The 20351-nt window shown below is 36.2% G+C and overlaps 1 long non-coding RNA gene across 1 annotated transcript; it reads right to left on the reverse strand.

The window, feature by feature from the left end:
• Positions 1–1631, reverse strand: LOC136817501 (uncharacterized). The gene is made up of 3 exons (XR_010848106.1): positions 1564–1631; positions 953–1009; positions 1–134 (listed from the first exon to the last, which is right to left on the reverse strand). It is a non-coding gene; the product is annotated as an uncharacterized lncRNA (long non-coding RNA).
• Positions 1632–20351: the final 18720 nt, after the last annotated feature.

The raw sequence follows: 20351 nt of genomic DNA on the forward strand, positions 1-20351 counted from the left end.
TCTGACTCAACGAGGCACCGTTTCGCATCTTTCTGTGGAATATTTGAAAGTTTGGCACTACTACCACCACCAGATTCAATTGTCTTTTTAAATTCTCGTATCTTAGCTTTCTTCGAATTTAATACCATGGAAAACTAAAAAGAGAACAAAATTCATTGGTTTATCATGAATCGACCTTTCAGCTACAGTTATTGATAACCAGAAGCTTTAATATCCATGGTTAGGTAACCTTATCTTTCTTTGGCATACCCAATTAATCACAATTGTTTTTTACAGCTGATGCCCTCTAATTCGATTTTAATGGGAACAAAAATTGTCTTCGAATTAGAGAATGATTCAAGTTACAGCGAGTCATTTAAACCACTTTTCAGCTGAGGGTACCAATAACTTAGTTCAAGTTACAGAAAGATTTGAATAAAAGAGGTTCGAATTAGAGTATTTTGATTGCAATTTGGATAATATTAATATATATCACACAAATTCCTCCAAGTTTTTTCTTTCAGCTGTTGTGAAAATACAAAAACGTGAAATCAAGGCTTTAAAAAGTCTCATTTCCTTCACAAAAAAAGCTGGACAAAGTAGTCCAGGAACAATTTTGAAAACATCTCAGTGGCGGATCTAATCAAAATTTATGACGGGAAGTCTTCATTTCCTCATAAGGCTAGATTGAAAAAAATGTTGGTTTGCCGTCAGCCAACCGACTCATCTCTAAACTTGTCGACCTAAAAACTTTTATTTCTATTTCGACGAAGGGAATTTTTCTTCTTCAACAATTACAAAATGTAGACAAAAGTTCCATGAATGACCAAAATCCGATCGCCTGACCCACCTCCAAAATCTAGGGTTGGGTGACGGCAAACCAAGAATAGTCCAGCCTAATGACTAGCTAGAAGGAACACTCTCCACCATAAATTTTGAATCCCCCGTAGATCCACCACTGTCAATGGATAACCTTTGTGTAAAGTTCTTGCTCCATATTGATATGTGTTTCCATGTGTTCTTTCAAGCGCTGTAAGAAAAATAATGGAGAGAGAGGTTCAATATCTCAATATGTAAACAGTGCCCTAGTTGGGGGGGGGCTGGGTTAGTGACACCGCATCTGAGGGGAGAAATTTTGAACGTTTTAAGTTGAAGAAGACCAGAAAATGCACTCCAATTAAATTTTTTGTAGAGAAAAATCTATAATTGGTCAGAAAATAAATTAATCAAAAACCCTACTTCTCGTCGCTATAGCAATGAAGTGTGAGATGTTTTACAAGTGGCAGTTAAGTATTTCAAAGACACAACAAAATTCTATTTTATGAGCAGCTTTTCAAAAAATAATATGGGAAGCCTCGTCACCCTTTAACAATCATGTCCAGCAAAATCTATACCAAAAGTGCCCAGGTCATAAGGGCAGCGTCTGTTGATGGCCTAAAAGAGCACTTTTATAGTATTTTTTCAACTGAAAAAGCTGAGTTTACGAACATTTTAGTGATTTTAGAAGGGGCAGTGTCTGGTAGCCGGACGCTAAAAGGACATGAAAGATTGTCTGGTGCCCCTCTAGTATAAAAAAGTAGATACTTGGGTCATGTGTTCTTGTTCTTGAGATATTGTGTTGTTGATATTCCGAACTTTCTCAACTTCTTTCTGAAACACGAAAACATAAGCCAAATGATAAGCACATGGTATATTGCAATGATTGTTAAACAAGCTCTTCCATGATTATAAACGCCAGGAGAAAGTCTAAAATAATCAAGACATCTTTCTCTGAATCAATCAATAAGCCTGAATAAGCCTAGAAAATAATCTATTGGATTTTTTTTATAGGATTCTCGATATTTTATAGTGATTATCTAATTTTCCTGTCTAATAACAGTATTTGTAATCTTTTTTGTGGGGTACATCATATCTTATCCTATCTTCACTTTATCCTCTCATAAGATAACAGTGGAATATCTATAACTCGAACACTCATAGGGAACACAGATTTGTTCGAGTTATGGAAAATTCAAGTTGTGGAGACTTGTTTAAAAGGATTTGTTGCCTGAAGGGACCCGGAACCATGTCGAATTACAGAGAGATTCGAGTTATAGAGATTCGAGTTATAGAGGTTAGAGACTCTATTGTATAAACTCTCGCTTATTCCATTATTCGAATCTTTTTTTATTATTTTTTTTTTATTAAATCATATATCTCAATGGCTATTCGTCCTATTTATAATAAGTAAACTAAATAAATAAATAAATTATTATGTAAAAAAAAAAAAAATTATATGTAATTTTCAATTTGCAAAAATATACCTACGACCAAAAGTTGATTCGCTCGATTGAGATCCAAATCATAAATTGAAGCTTGGATAAAATTGTACAACTGCCCTATCTGGGAAAGTTGAAATACAGAGCTATATATCTCTTCAGTGAGGCCTATTCACTTTTGAAAGATATAACTCTGCAGGCAAGGCTTGGAACTCGGAGAAATTCTAAATGGTGGAGACTAAGTATAGTATCAGACGGTATTCATCAGAATTGGATTGAGAAATATGAAATAAATTAAAAATCAATAAAATAAAAATTTATCTTAAACAATAATTATTTGTCGGAACAAAAGAAGAGCCAAAGTAGTGTTGTTGAATGTGGGATTGATGCTTGAAAATAAGCTTGTGAAAAAAAAAGAAGTGAGATCGTGATCGGCTATTGAAGGTAAAAAAAAAAAAAAAAAAAAAACTCGATTTCTTGAAAAATGGCTAAACATGAAGTACTAGAAATATAATAATTTAAATTTGAAATATAGAAAATAAAATATTTATTATCTTATCGACAACTTGGGAGACTAGAGATTTAAAAGAAAATAGACAAAACTAGAAGTAAATTGCAGCTTGGATTGGAGAATTTTGGAGACGTTGAATTGTTATTAGTATAGAAGACTTACTATAGTAGTAGTAGTGATTGTTAAAATGTCGAATTTGTCGAGTGTCATAAACTAATGTTGCATATATATATTGCAAGACTAACATCTAATAAATATTTTTTTAAAGAATTGCGAAATTTAATAGAATCAACCTCTTCCCGAATAGCCTTTGGGAGATCATTCAAAAGGCGACTTGCCTTACCAATAAACAGTTTTTCAGATACATTACATACATAATTAGAATCAATATCTTCAACATTACGTGTTGGTCTACCAGCAGCTCTCAGATGGAAGCCCTTTAGGTATGATGGGAAATCCTCCATATGAATCGACTTGTGGGCAAGTTTTAAGAGTTCGAATTCAACCCGTTGTTGCATTGGTAACCAGCCAAGGTTTATTACGTCCTCAGTTGTTGAATACTTTAGCGTTACAAAGGATGCGATTCGACATAGAAGCTTATCAAGTTTTTGAATTGATATTGCGGAAGGTTACAGAATAACGAGCAACCAATGTTGATCCTCGGTAACAATAGTGCTTCTGCGAGTTGCTTACGTAAGCGATACGATGCAGTGCGACGAAGGTATCGAAGAACATATAGCTTTGCATATACCGATTGACAAAGTTTGTTAACATGACCCTCCCAGTTCAAATTTTCGTCGAACTGAACACCAAGCAGTTTATATACGGTAACTCTTTCGATCAATTGATTTGTGTGATGAATATGGAAGGTCGGATGGGTTGGGTTAGCGAGATCGTGCAGCTTACCCATTCTGGAAGTCGATAAGAGCATGATCTTTGTCTTTTTGTTGTTGAACGCAAGATTGTTTTCGGTCGACCAATCTTTGAGTTGATCTAGGCGTTGTGTCATTCTGATGATTGCGGCTGGTACTTCTTTAGGTCTTCAATGTTCGTAAGTTGTAGTATCGTCAGCATATTGGTTGGTACTACCACCCTCGACGTTGTCTTGTAAGTCCACAGTGTATAGATTAAACAAGATCGGTCCGAGGATGGAGCCTTGTGGTACACCAAACTGAACATTGCCTTGTTCAGACTGCTTGTCGTCGACCTGAACAAATTGCTTGCGATCGCTGAGGTATGATAACATGAGCAACGCGGCCTTGTCGGAGAAGCCGATTTTCCGTAGTTTGGTTATGAGTGTCTTATAATCAACCGTGTCGAAGGCTTTCGAATAATCAAGAAATGCAGCGAGTGTGATTTCCCCTTTGTTCATTGCACCAACGATATCATCTCGAATTTTCATAAGCAACGTTTCGGTCGAGTGACGTTTGCGAAAGCCAGATTGGGTTTGCTAATATATCTGATGTTGGTCAATGTAGTCTACGATTTGTTTTGCCATTAAACGTTCAAAAAGTTTGGAGAGTATGGGTAGCACGGTAACAGGTCTGAATTGATCTGGAGTGGTGGATTGTTCTGTTTTCGGAATAGGTGTTACTTTGCCGATTTTCCACTGTTGATGAAAGGTGTTTTCGGCGATACCTGTGTTGATTATTTGCGTGAGTGGAGATGCGAGATGATCAGCAATAGGTTTGATGAGTGAAACTGGAAGATTGTCGTATCCAGAAAGAGCAGTCGTTCGAAGGTTCTTGATTTCTTTGACTACTTGTTCATATGAGACGGGTTGGAATTCGAATTCATGCTCAACATTTGTAGCAAGATCTTGAAGAAGGAGCTGGATTTCCTCGATTGAAGTTGGCTGTGATCCAAGGATTCTAGGAGCTGTTGAAATGTAGTGATCGTTTAATTCGGAGGGTTGAATATTGATAACACTTTTCTTTGGGTGGAGGATTCGGTGAATAAGCTTCCAGACTTCTTTCGGTTTGCTGGATGAGAGAAGTTTACGGTAGAAAGTTTTTTTGGTGTGTTTTATCTGTCTTTTTAGAGTATTTCGAGCTTCTCGGAATTCTATCCAGTCGGAATCTGATTTTGTCTGATGAGCTAAAGTTCGCTTTTCGTGACAGGCTTTTTGACAGTTACTGATAATTAAGTTCTTCATCCAGGGTGCTTGTGGACGAGTGACTTTTATTCTCTTCAGAGGTGCATGGCGTTCGATACAGTTAAGTAGTAAATAGTTCAGTGTGTTTAAACTATCATCAGCGCAATCGGTCGCATAAACGAGGTTGAAAGGAACGGTGGCGGTATCAGCAACATAGGCAGGTAAATAAAAGTTTCTCATGTCACGGATTATCTTATGCCGAGGTTCGAATCTCGCAACACGGGTGTTCATGCAGGCGTATACAGCATCGTGGTCGCTGATTTCCGGTGTCGGAAGGACGTTACAGAACTTCACTTTGCACGAGGAGTTCGTTGAGATGTGATCGATGAGGGATACTCCTTTGCGAGATGGAGAGTTGATATGTTGGGTTAGGTCGAATGAACGAAGGGTTTCAAGGTAAGAGTCTTTGGATTGAGAGTTTGAAAGAAGGTCGATATTAAAATCACCAGTTATCACAACATTACCAGTCCAATCTAGAGTAGCATTTCCAATAATGCGCTCAAAGCTTTCAAGCCATTCTGTTTTTTCTTGGAGCGTGAAGTACGGCTGATAGGCGACGCATAAGAGCAGCTTTGAGTGTTTGTTTTTTCCCTCGATTTCAACCCATAGGTGTTCGAGAGCTGGGTTGATGTTGACTATGTCCTTGCGTATTTTGTGTTTAATGTTGTCTTTGATGTATATTCCAACTCCACCACCACGCTTATTGTCTCGATTATGGAAGTGCATTTCGTACCCATCGATCTTTACATAATCGAGCAGGAAAGGGTTGTCTTTTAACCATCTTTCTTTANGTGGGGTTGTTTGCAATGAAAGTTCTGAACGCTTTGTCGAATGTTTACCACCCATTAAAAAAGTAATCGTTAGTTGTGCAATATACACTTGATAGTTAGAGACGAAGGCGTTGACGCAATTTTTTTTTCCGTCAACGGACGCAGACCTAAATTAGCGGTCGCAGACCTGATTTAGCGGCCGAAGACCTGAATTAAAAACTGGAGACTTGATGCAGTGGTCGAATATTTTTTAACGGCCGAAGACCTGGAGAAAATGAATTTTGGAAATTTGTTACAAATCTTTTTTATGAATTCAATCAAGATTTTTATATGATGTTTCAATGGGAAATAGTATTGAAAACAAATGATTTTAAACTAAAAAGAATGAAAATTAATGCCAATTACTCGTCTCGAACTACCCATCTTTCGTCTTCGATACCACTGCACGAACCACTGGACCATCGCAACTGATGCCTTGACGAGTGGTTCAAGCTAGTTTAACTGAACCTAACTCATCTATCAGGTATTCGGCCGGTGATTTGCTAAATCAGGTCTTCGGCCGTTAATTCAGGTATTCGGCCGTTAAATCAGGTCTTCGGCCGTTAAATCAGGTCTTCGGCCGTTAATTCAGGTCTTCGGCCGCTGAATCAGGTCTTCGTCCGTTGACGGAAAAAAAATCCGCGGCGTTGACGGGCGTGAAGGTCGTTGTTATTGTTTGATATTATTGGGGAAGAATTAAGTTATTGGCATAGTTTGGAAGGACAGGACTTGAGGCAGAAGGGATGGCGGCTGTTGGCAACAACGCACTAAGTTGGCTGTAGATTAATGAATTCAGCGTTGTCAGGATATCGATTGTTCCATCGCCTGCTGAGGAAGCTGGCGCTTTTGATAGGGGGTTTGTAGGGGTTCGAAATACTGTTTTCCCGTCAATTTTTTTGCTGAATCCCGGAATCCCGAAAATTGAAAAAAATAATAACACCGTCACACCGGTTTTTACAGGTTCCAATATCGGCCTAATGACAAAAAGTAAGGCCAAATACCGTCACCGTCTGATTTAAAAATACCGTTTTCCCGTCTTTTTTTCTCGTCAAATCCCGTAATACCGTACTAAAAAAAGACCAATCCCGTCACACCGTAAAAATACAAACCACCCTTGATGTGGAAGCGGAGGTTTGAGTAATGCTGGTTGAGCCGTGAGATTCAGCACTAGCTGTTGACGCGTATATCGGCAAAAAACGGTAATTGATTGTCGTTGTTTATGATTTTGACAATAAAGATTGAAGTCACAATCAACCTAAGCTAAGGTATAGCTCCAACTTTTGACGTTTTTGCGAGGGCGAACATTATCTAGCACCTAGATGGTGAAATTTTCATCCGACACGCTAAAGCTCTAAAGGTCGGGAAAATGATCTTCTTGAGATTAAAAAAAACATCTTGAGGTTTGTTGAAGATGTAACTATATTTTCATAATTTTCTTCTATATTCTCTACATCTTTACACAGACGCTCAGCTCATCTTCACGTTTTGATCTTTGGGACCGTGCACAAATATTGTTTCACTTTTCAACAAATTTACACGATTTCTTTCGTTTCCCAAATGATTTTAATCGTTTAAGAATCGTACCAATTTAAGGCGATGTCTGGCTGAAACGTTATGAAACGATTTTAAACGTTTTTCTTTGAACAAAAAATGGTAAAACGATTTGAAAAGAAAGTCTTCAAATTCAAACGATTTCCTAATTAATTAAACGAATTTCTTACCGAATTACTTACGAATATCTGAAATATTAAAGGAATATCTAAACTATTAAACGATTACTAGCTAATAACCAAGGCTATGATGCGCCCGTTGCTAAAAGTATTATTCTGGAATAACATTACTGGATATATCTCAATGTTAGATAAGATGCATTGCAATTAAAAACTACTGAAACAATTATTTTATCAGAGCACCTGTTTAATAAACTTGAGCGAGTTACGGCGTGTCCAAATTTTACCGTAAATATTTGTACCCACTATCTGCCAACTAACTAACTAACTAACTAACTATCTGCTCAAATAAAAAGAAACACCATATCTCCAAATTTGTCTATGGGGGTGAATCTCAACGAAAACTGGGAGCCTGTGCTGAAAAGCCGGGTAACCCCAGAAAGAGTGAGTAGCCCTATGTTTTATAGGATGAAATAAACAAAAAATTTCAATCCTTGGTTCTAGCTGTTCAACTCATCACATGGAAGTTTGCTTGCTAGTCGAAGATTCGTCTACCGCATTCCGAGTTGGACCTCGAAGCCATCAATTGTCGAGGTGCCGCGAGCCCACCGGTTAAAATGCCACATAAAGCCAAAAACTTTAACTATTTGAACATAGTAACCCAAAATGCTCACGGGATGAAGACCAATCATCGTATTGATGAAATCTCTTCTCAAATTCTCCAAAACTTTTCGCAATTTGTCTTCAAGAATCAACATAAAAGGGGTTGCGGAACGACCGTTCCGTTTTCGCAAAGCGAAGAAATTTCGACACTAACAAATTATTTTTATAAGTCAAACTTTTATTGATAATGTTTTCCAACTCGAATTTTATAAGAACAATACGAGGCTCAAAAAATGAAATACGCCGGGTTTTGAGCAATTCAAAAACAATTTCAGGCTCAAAGTGCAAAAAAGGACAGCCAAACCTTTAAAAAAAAATTACTGGTTCTTACAAAAAATAGTGCAAGTGACAAAAAAGAACAGACATGTTTCTTGCGCAATGGCTGAATGACCAACAACAAAGATATTACATTAGGCTTTAGGCTGGTAGTTTATCTGAATAAATTGAAAGACTTTTATCCCATCTTTTTGTGAGTTTTTGAAACAATTACTTAAAGTCTGTCTCGAAATAATTTGCAGCTGGAGAAAAAAATGGCTGTAACTTTTGATAGAATTCGAATCAAGTTGCGGTTTTGTGCTTGTTAAAAAGATATTCGTGAGTGAAATATTATCAAGTAAAAAAATTGAGAAAAAAAAGGAAAATGAAAATGAAAAATGAAGAAGAAAAAAATCAACTTCTTGTAGAAATGTGGTATAATTATCATTTTCACAGGAGTGACTCTTCAATCTTAGATCATCATCACTGTGAAATTTTTTTTCAAAAATATTAATTTAATCAAAAGATATCAAACAAAGTTTATTGCTGGTTGATCGACAAAAGGCAGGTTTTTTCGTTTTTTTTGTCGTTTTTTACTACTTTATAGAGTCAACCAGCAATAAATTTTGTTTGATATCTTTTGATTGAATGAATATTTTTGAAGAATTTTTTGACAGTGATAATGATCTAAAATTGAAGAATCACTCCTGTGAAAATGATAATTATACCACATTTCTACAAGAAGTTGATTTTTTTCTTCTTCATTTTTCATTTTTCATTTTCCTTTTTTTTCTCAATTTTTTTACTTGATAATATTCCACTCACAAATATCTTTTTAACGAGCACAAAACCGCAACTTGATTCGAATTCTATCAAAAGTTACAGCCATTTTTTTCTCCAGCTGCAAATTATTTCGAGACAGACTTTAGCTCTCTATAAAACTTTTACAAAGACAAATTTATGAACAATTCAAAAGATATGTTATATATTTCCCTTCAAAATTTAAAAGAAAATAGTGTGTACAGTAGTTTGAACGATGATCTTGAGCTTGTCAGCCATTAGAACCTAGTATACAATCTCTCAAAATGTGCTACCTCTTTATGATATCATTCACTTCAAATGTAGTATCAATTTTCCGTAAAGGAATCAGCAGCCTAGCAATAATTTCCAGTAACTTATCAAGACTAGTGAGATTTTTTGCGTGATGAAATTTTGCCTTTTTGTGAGTCTATTTTTGCGATATTGTATGTTCGGCAAAAAGATGTTTCCAATGTTTCATTTATAAAATCAATCCAAACCAGTCCAAACTAATTTTTTCAAGAACCTTGCCTTGCAGAATAAAATTCAAAAACTTCTATAATTCATATAAGTATATTAAAAGTAATGCCATTACTATTTATTAGGCGGTAATAATAACAAGCGTTATCTACAATCTCACGTCAAAGAGTTTATGAAAATATAAGTTGATTCGCCAGTAAAAAACACTTTTTTGTGAAAGATATCTTGTTTGAAAATATATTCGAGCTGACATCAAAAGTAACATAAGTACTTTTATCATTTAAGTTGTCTTTTGGGCTAAAGTCATCAATCATGCTTTTGTTATCACTTTATCTTACAAATATAAATCGGCATTATTCTAATTGATGATGATCAAGCTCCGATATGTTAAACAAAAATCTCTCGAGAGTCAGCAAGCGATAATGGAATCAATAATCAATCAAGCCAAATCAAAATGATTCCATTATCGAATAAATATTGAAGAAATCTTCAATGACGAAAATAGCAACTAGTAATTATCATTTTGATTCTGCTTTCCAGGACAGTCTTCTCTTTTGTCTCGTAAACATTGCACGGAATAACATGGAATTGGCACAATTTATATTCAGCAGGACCATTTTATTATTCTCCATCAATCACAATCTGTTCATACAGTCATAATACTATGTGTATTTTGGTTTTATGCTGCTTCTTTGTTGTGCACGTTCACCCACCAAAACTCTGAAACACTGCTGATTCAGCCAGTCCAGTCGGCCGATCGGTAGTTAAAAGTCACCCATCACATCAATCAAGCTCCTTCACCTGAACCCTGAAGACAGAAGAGATGAAAATAATCATAGTTAGAGTAAAATGAAGTAAACACACGACCCATATGAATAAAAATAAGCCAGTGGAAAGAAAACATGGCCATATGATATCCATGAAACACATGCGACATGGCCGAGAAAAAAACATTTTGTTTTGTGAGATTAAATCCACTTTAATACAAAAAAGTCAACACAAAGAAAAAGTACTAATGTAACATTCCAAAGGTCGTTGAAACTATAAAGGTGAAAAAAAATGAAGATTTACCTTTCAATGGGCCATAATCAGTCCAAAAGTTAATGCATGCACCTCAAAAACCGAAGAGATTCGTTGGTTTTCAGGGCCATCTTTGTTGTTTTGAAAATGAAACGCAGAAAAAAAGACTGGGCCCAGACATCTGGAAGTAGAAGGAAAAAAGCAAAGGAGATAAAGTTTTGGTACTATTACTATTATTTGTACAAAAGTTGCAATTTTCATAAAAGATCTTACATTATAATACTCAAAACATAGATTATATTCTATTTAAATAAGTAATTTATGAAACAAATACTTCAAATAGTGCTAAACTAATTTTAACCCCATCCAACACGAAGCAAAGTCGATATTTCGCCTTCCCACCGGCTCATTTTCAGAAATTTTCGTACATATACAGATTTTTTTACGCCACGCGCAGATTTAGAGAAAGGATGCTACGCTCCCTATTCGGGCGCTTCGCGCCCTCAAAACGGTCGTTCCGCAAATATGGAGAAATGGTGACGACACGTTTATTGAAAATGACTGTACTTTAATTTTACACGGTATCGATCGAAATAATGACAACAGCCGACGAGGAAAAGGAGGAGTCGCTATTGTTTTAAGTAAAGCCGCTTTAAATGCATGGAACATGGCTGGATCAACAGTGCATACAAATTTTGGCTCTTGTATTATCGCTATTCGGCTTCTTGTCAAAGACAACTCGAACAGGGACTGTTATTTATACCTTGTATCTGCTTAAGCCCCGATAAGCGTGGCTGATCCACAGTTATGGGACTCCTTTCTCACCAACCTACAAAATTGTATTAATGCCAAACCGGAAAAAGACATTTTACTTATTGGCTGCGATACAAACTTTTCCCTGGGTATAAACCAAAATAGCCACACCACTACATCAATGCCATCTGTCGGTAAATTTGGTATTTCACATTCTAATGCTTCAGGTATCCGCTTCACTTCATTTCTTGAGACAAGTAATTTAGTCGCCTGTAGTACATACTTTCAGAAAAATAACTATGCGACTCGGTGTCACCCTCGTTCAAAATTACCGCACCAAATTAACCATGTTCTTATTGGAAAACAAACTTTTGCCGTGTTATTGACACACATTCAATCAAACCTTTACTTGACTCAGATCATCTTGCCGTTAGATGTAAACTCACAATAGCTGTTTATTTAAAACAAAACATCCCAAATGCACGCCCTCTGACTAAACTTGATTCTAACCAATTACTCGAAAATCCCGTACTCAGTGCAAACTTCAGTGAAATGGTAAACGAGAAAATCCGCAACGAGAAAGTCCCTCATATATTGAAATATTGAAAGACCAAGTGCTGTAACGAGACGTCTTTTTAGAACTGGGCACGACGTGTCCCTAAAGAACATGAGGGTTTATGAAAAAGGAAAAACTGATGGAGAGCTTTATATAAAAGAATCTTTAATCATTAGGGATTTGAAACCTGATTTAAATAAAACGGTATCTTCTTATCCTCTAGAGCTTTTTTGAATAAGTATATGTATGCGTTCAATTATGTAAATTTTATGACCTATAATTGCTAGATGTGATTTTGAAATTTTGATTTATCAACACGTTTTTGCTTGTAAGCTAACATTTGCTTGTTATCATGATACAAGAAGTATGGAAACGTCAAGAATGAACAAAATTTTGTTTTTCGTCTTTGCTTTTTTTTTGAGAATAATCTGGCCCAGAAGAAAATTTTTTCGAGGCAGTTTTTGCTAAGGTAAACCGTTGTACCAGAGGTAACACAAACCGTGCCCGTATCGCCCGTTCTAACCTGAAAAAAGCCATTTATCGTGCTAAAAGTGAATCGATCTCAAATTTATGTCAAATGATAAACTCTCCTCGCAATCGTCAACGAGGAACAGCAGGATTTTGGGACGGAATAAAATCAATTAAAAGAGGTCTTGATAAGCCTCCCCTTCAGCAGATATCATTATGACAAAAGAAGATGGGAATAAGTGCAAAACTCCTGAAGAAAATGCTTCAGTCTTTCACAAGCACTTTGAAAAACTTTACAATCGACAAGCTACGTTCGACCCATCTGTATTGGACCTTCTTGAACAATTGTCTTCTAATATTTACTTCCTTGCTTGTGTCCAATTTTGAAACTCAATCTTTTCATTTATGAAGTAGGTTCAGACCACAAACACCTTATTTTCATCAAGTTTATCAACGAAGTCTAAGTTTATCTTCCGCAATTCAAGATATTGGCCCCTGGAGCAATATACACGTTGTTTTTTATAAGCATTCAAAAAACCAAAAGTTGACTCAAGATGCTTAGATTAAGAGTATGACAAGACTGAAAAATGCTGATACTTATATCCTAAGCAAAAACATAGAGAAATTCCGAAAACCCGTAAAATCCGTAAAATCCCAGCCAAGCTCGATATGATAAAATTTACATTAAACGTCTTGATAAATTTTTCGACATTTTAAAGTGAGGACCATAGTATCGGCTTTTGTAGACTTTGGTCACACTTCCGCCGTCGCTCAATAATCCTATTTTTATTTTACAGTGATATCGCGAAAGAAAAGAAGATGTTACGAGGAAAAACTCAAACACCAGTCGAGGTTAGCATGCAAAGATTCACTGCTCACGTTCTATGAAACTAAACAGGATAAATAATGCAATAATACTTGTCCTTTAAAAAGGTCTTAAAGAACAGTCAACTCTCTCTGAATCTTTCTGTAATTCGAACAAAAACATTGCTCCCCACAGCGCTGAAAAGTCGTGTAAAATAATCTATATAATTCGATTCGAATCTTTCTCTAATTCGAAGAAATATCTTAGCCCTTGGAGATCGAATTAGAGAGAGGCAATTGTATTCAAGACAGACATTGTAATGTGTTTAGACTAAATAAGGAAATTTTTCGTTAAGACCCACTGGGACCCCTTTCCACCTATCGATCATTCTACCGGTACTCCGCCAACGTTAGAGGATACTACAAAAGCTATTCCCCTGGTGAAACAGGCATCACTGCACAAATGATAAAATCCGTAAAGAAAGATTTTGTGTGTCTTCAATACCTCCATGAATTATTATTAACATTTGAAATTCTGACTCGCATCCATCCGAATAGGATATAGGCCGTCTCATCATCCTTCCGAAAAGAGGAAACCTCCACTTACCGGGAAACTACCGAGGAATAATGCTACTGGAGATCGCCAATAAGATCACTGCCATAATCATACACTACCGTTTGCGCCAGAGAGTGCTTACTCTTGGTACCACACCTGACTCTAGGCTTTGTCTTCATCTTGCCATTTTCTTTTTCTTTGTATAATTGTTTGTTTGAATGTTTTGTTGGTATTGTCGGTCGAGCAATTGGGGTGTGATGATGTTTCAGCTTTTGCTGAGATTATGTTGAGGGTAGTGTTTTGATCCATGAGAGATTTTCAAACTTTTCTTAGATTTAATCGAAAGCCTTGACCATGAGAACCAATGTGGATTCCGCCAGGGTGGAGGCTGTACTGATGCAGTTTTCACTGTTAGAATGGCCTTAAAGAAAAGGCGCGAACACAATCTCGAAACCTGGGTGCTTTTTTATCGACCTTGTAAAAGCATTCGACAGAGTTCCTCGTGATATGCTTTGGTGTGTTTTATTGAAATTTGGTGTATCTGAAAAGTTAGTTAATATTTTAATTCGATTATATCAGGATTTCAAAGTAACTTTCGATGTTAACTCCGTATCTCACAATATTCTGTGTACCATCGGCGTAAAACAAGGCGATGTGCTTGGTCCAGATCTTTTTGTAATTTATATTGCAGCCATAATGATGACGTGGCGGTAGTCGTTCGATCGCCCTGTGTGTGAATTTGTTTTTAACAGTGACTTTCAACTTACCGGCCGTAGACCCAATACTGTTACTTCCTTCGATGTTGATGATTCTGAGTATGCAGACGACACCGCTGCTCTTTTTGAAATTCCTAATGACATTACAGTTTACTCACCATTACTTATCACCCATTTTGATAGATACGGAATGGAAATTCACGTTGGAGATATTGATAACCCAGATAAACCATTAAAAACAGAAGTTCTGTTCGTCTCTAAACCCCCAAAGAGCTACTCTGACCCAATGTCCTACGATAATACCGATCTTACCAATATTGAAATCGGAAATCGTCACTTTTTTTCCTGTTGTGGAGAAATTCTGTTATCTTGGATCGTTCATAACTAGAAACTTTAAAGACTTTCATGATGTCACAAATATAATTAAAAAAGCTGGGAATGCCTTCGGATCTTTGTGATCATCTTTGTTTTCGAGCAAATCTATCACTTATGAAGCCAAACGTGCTGCATATCTATACTTTATACTTCCGATATTATTATTATATGGCGCTGAAACTTGGTGCCTAACCGAATCAACCTTTGCCCATTTACGCACCAATTTACAGACCAATTTAATTTATTGTTCTACGGGCAGATTGTTAAACAATTATGGGTTGGTCTAGCTGGGAGACCCGTCTACTCTGTTCGTGTGATTTTGGAGTATAGCATTTAGTTAAAACGAATAAAAACATAGAAATAACAGAGTAGCCGGGTATTTTTGTAGATGCAAAATCTGGTCGCAGAATTCTATTGGCTGTCAAACAATTGTTGAAATCACGTGATATTATTGTTTTGATTGAAAGTGCGTGAACCTGATTGGCCAACCTTATCAACGGCTTTTTTGGCACGAAATTCAAAGCAAATGTAAACAAATAACTATAATTATATATATATATAATAACTAATTCTGAGAAAATTGGAGCAATTCTGATGGATTTGTCTAAAGCCTTTGACTGCTTGCCTCATGATCTTCTAATCGCTAAACTTCATGCGTATGGACTTGGAAATAAAAGCCTCGCTCTTATCCATAGCTATCTTTCAAATAGGAAACACAGGGTCAGAGTGGGTTCATCTTACAGTAGTTGGCTACCTTTGCTATTTGGAGTGCCTCAAGGATCTGTTTTAGGTCCAATCCTTTTCAATGTTTTTATCAATGATTTATTTTATTTTGTAAATGAAGATGACCTCTGTAACTTCGCCGATGATGATACTCTTCATAAATGTGCTTCTTCCTTGCAAGAAGTCATTGAAGCCTTAAAATTAGACTTGCAAGTTATTCTCGCTTGGTTTGAACATAACTCTCTTGTAGCCAATCCGGAGAAGTTCCAGATGTTATTTCCAGGTACTAAAAATGCAAATATATCTATTGACATAGGAAATTTTTCACTAATATCTTCTGAGAATGCTCTTCTTCTTGGTGTAACTATCGACAGTGCTTTATCATTTTATACTCATATTCAGGATCTATGTAAGAAAGCCTCTCAACAAACTAAATCTATCCTGAGAATGAGATCATATTTGAACCAAGATCAGGCAGACTTATTATTTAATAGTTTTATATTATCTACCTTTAAGTATTGCCCTCTCATTTGGATGTTTTGCAGTAAGATGGCACATAATCTTTTGACTGAAGCTCACTACAGAGCTCTTAGAGCTAAAGAAAATCTTCTAAATCTTGATTATGACGAGCTTTTGGTTAAAGCAAATTGTGCGTCTATCCATACTCAAAACCTCCAACTCATGTTAGTGGAAGTTTTATAAGAGCGTCAATAATATCGGAAATAAACTAGGCTGGGACCAGTTTGAAATTATCCAGCGTGAAACAGGGAGTGATGATGAGGATAACGATTCCCCACGTCCTCCAAAACTTAGAAGAGGCGCTCAAATTAAACTTCCACTACCAAAAAATGCAGTTTGCTTGAACTCCTTTAACTATCGGGCAGGACAGGCTTGGAATAGATTGCCCAATGAGACCAAAACATCTGAATCATTAGAATGCTTTAAAACAAAAATTTTGAAAGCAAAAATATATTGTTCTTGCAAACTGTGCTCAATCTTTTAATGTTTTTAGAATTTTTATCCTATATTATTTACTATTAGGTAAATATTAGATTGTCATGTTGGTTTGAATTAGTCTTTTGTACTATTCTGTTTTGTACCAACGTTAAATAAAGAATAAATAAAAAAAAAAAAAAAAAAACAAATTCAAAATGGGTCAAAAATACCATACTCTCAATGAGTAGCTTCTGATGGGACTTTTACTTATGTGGTGTAAGTTTGAATAGAGAGTATGGATCTCCAGACTAGGGTTGGTCGGTCGGGATAATAGAAATAATAATTTCGAATTTAAGGGTCGGTAAAATAATACTAAAATCAAGTTTCTCCCTGTTTTTACCCTTGCTTTCCTAAATGTCTAATATGTTGATTAACTGGGTTAATTGATTGGTAAATTGGAGTCGGTCAATATTCATTCAGAAGTTTTAGACATAAATAATACTTTCTCTTTTCAGAAATTAAAAAAAGTGGTATAATTCTCATAACTTATGAAAACACTAAGTTGAAATATAATCCTAAAGATATATACTACATGTGAAAGCTATCAACGGAGCTCCTTGGATTCAATACTATGTGAATCCCACGTTACATGTTCCTTTCCGCAATTTATACAAGTAAGACAAATAGGTCGGACTTTGGCAAAACTCTCCTTCAGCTTCTTGATCAATTCATTGTTGCAAAGTTTTCCACCGGATCGGCCACCACAATGGAAACATACTTCAGGAAATACGATGGCTTTGGCAGAGTAGTATGCTGCTTCCATCGGACTTTCACAGGATAACGACATTCTGACTACAATAGTTTTATAATACTTTTGTTCTTCAGCAAAAAGTAATACACCGCAAACGTAACGATTTTCTTCTTTGGTTGTCTTGATTTAACTTCGCTGCCGCGTAAATACATCTGGGTCGTAGACAATTGCTACATATGATGGTAACCCGACTCTTTGTGACACTAGAAGATCTTTGTTAACTTTATCGATCTCTGTAACTTCAGGAGAGAAAAGGAGGGATCTTTCTCAGTGGTTTAAGTCCCATAGAAACTTTTTGTGGTGCCTTTTGGAAGAATCAAGCTCTGGATCAGGAAGAAACGAAAGTTGGTCGAAAATTTCGGCTGGTAATCTAATTGGTTTAAGACATGAACAAAATTGACAAGTTTTATCACGGCACTTTTTGAACTGAAATCCATAATAAGTGGATTTACAGTGACCTTTCATGAAAGTGACAAGATTGGGATAATTAGCGAAATCTGAGTATGTGATATTCTTTTCAAGAAAAATAGCTGCGTCTTTTGAATATTTTTTTTACACATGAAATACATCAACGTCTTGCTCAAGATCATTGTATTGCAATCATTATGACAGGAGCAATGATAACCTTGTCGAACGTAGCAACTGTTGAAATCTGTACGTAAATATCATAAAGCCAAGCTTGCTGACATCGAGATTGACGGCAAGAAGTTTCGTCCGCCAGTGAGAGTGCTACTCAACTCTAAAAACATACCACGTGCTCAAAAGCAGTTGTGTGTTGCATACAAAACACTTGAAAAACCAACAAAAGTTAACAAGGCACCCTATCATCCAATCAAAGATATCAATGGTCAATAGTTTACCCAAGAGTTTGATGGTATTTTCATTCGTACGGTTGATGTGGACAAAGAAAAAAAGAAACAAAATCTATATTTATTCGAATGCCCACTATACAAAAAGAACGCCAAGAAAAATCTTGAATATTTTTTTACACATGAAATACATCAACGTCTTGCTCAAGATCATTGTATTGCAATCATTATGACAGGAGCAATGATAACCTTGTCGAACGTAGCAACTGTTGAAATCTGTACGTAAATATCATAAAGCCAAGCTTGCTGACATCGAGATTGACGGCAAGAAGTTTCGTCCGCCTGTGAGAGTGCTACTCAACTCTAAAAACATACCACGTGCTCAAAAGCAGTTGTGTGTTGCATACAAAACACTTGAAAAACCAACAAAAGTTAACAAGGCACCCTATCATCCAATCAAAGATATCAATGGTCAATAGTTTACCCAAGAGTTTGATGGTGTTTTCATTCGTACGGTTGATGTGGACAAAGAAAAAAAGAAACAAAATCTACATTTATTCCAATGCCCACTATACAAAAAGAACGCGAAGAAAAATCAAATTGCGTCATACCACCTAAGGGGAAACCCCATAAAGTATGAATTGTGCGTGTGACCATGCAGCGTTTTTCTATTTAGTAAGTTAAGCCCTGACTTTGTTTTCATGTCGGAAATTCTGTTCAAGCGAGATTTCGGCTTGTTATCATTACCTCGCCAAACATCTGTGCCCTCTCCCCCTCCCCCTCCCCCTTTATTAAAATAGACGAGTAAGCCAACGATATCACTCTTGTGCGTGATTGCGTGATCGGAATAACCAACGTGATCAACGTGATCGTGATCGAAAGGCAATTTAAGTTCAATTTAAGTCGTGATAACGTTATTTGGAATTTCTTTGGCGTGATTGCATGATTTGCAAAGGTGACTGGGGGGCTCATAAAATGACGTTCTAAATTTAAAATTTGAAACAGGGTACTCGAAGGGCACGAACATTTCTGCTTGTCATTATTTTGCACCTTTACTTTGTAATTTCTTACCTCTTACTTTATCGGATTATACATTTCGCGAAAGTTTTTAACTCAGAAACCTTGAGAATTTCAGCTTGTATATTAATCATCAAGCACGTATTTCTATTGTATTGTATATACACATCGCTATAATTATGTATAAGTTTTTATACTTTGATAGACATCACATCGTTTAGGAAAGTCAATACATATATAATTTTTACTTCTCGTCATCATAATTATCGAAATTATGCGTTTTCATATAAGTCGGCAAGCAACGCAGGAGGAGAGTACCACCTCTTAACCTTTCCGCCACGCTGTTTTTTATATTTTCACGCTGTCCCAACGCAACTTTTTTTGAGAAAACGCAGTGTTTGGGAAAAGTGCCATATCTCAAGAACTAGAAATCTTTCCCTGAAAAGCTAATTAAATTCTGCAGATTTTAGGTTGGGTGAAAGTTCAATTGAATTACTCTAACTAAAATGGTAGCTCTACATTCACCAATGTTTTTTTTCCTCGCTTTTCGGCAATGTCACTTTTTTGGCATTTTTCACTTCCTATGCAAAAAAAAGTGGGGGGAACTTAATTATTAAATATTTCTTTAGTATTTTATCAATATGTACTTACTCCTGAAGCCATATACCAAAAATAAGTATCCAAAAACAATTCTAGTGGTCACAAGGGCTTTTCAAACGTTGCTCACTTTTCTCAGAAATCAGTGTTTTTCCGTCCGCCATCTTGAATCAGTGTTTTTATTTGAAAAGTGCTGACTCACACCGTGATCATAACATTACATCATTATACCTTCACGGAAAGCTTAGACTCTCTACTTTCTTTTTCTTCTTTTTTCAACGATCAGAAAGCAAGCCAATCAAAGATATTGCGCGAGAAAGACATGCCTATCAAATTGCGTATATGTACGGTATTCGGGACGTCTCAAGGACGTATATGTATGGCATTCGGGTTTAAAAGGTTAAGGGAATATCGACTTTGACTAACATTTTGCTTGAAACACTATTATCGCATAAATGATATCAAACCAGATCAAACATTTCGTATTGCAGTAAGGTGAGCGACGAGATGACAAATGTAAACCTGTAAGAGAGAAAATATATGAGGGTAAGCTATGTTGACGGATTTTCTTAATATAAAAAAAAATGAAATGAGGTCCTGACTACCTTAAGGTTTTGACCTACCTTTCTTTG

This window comes from Clytia hemisphaerica, unplaced genomic scaffold (genome assembly GCF_902728285.1).
Source record: "Clytia hemisphaerica strain Z4C2 unplaced genomic scaffold, Clytia hemisphaerica genome assembly, whole genome shotgun sequence".
Classification (NCBI taxonomy): Eukaryota; Metazoa; Cnidaria; class Hydrozoa; order Leptothecata; family Clytiidae; genus Clytia; species Clytia hemisphaerica.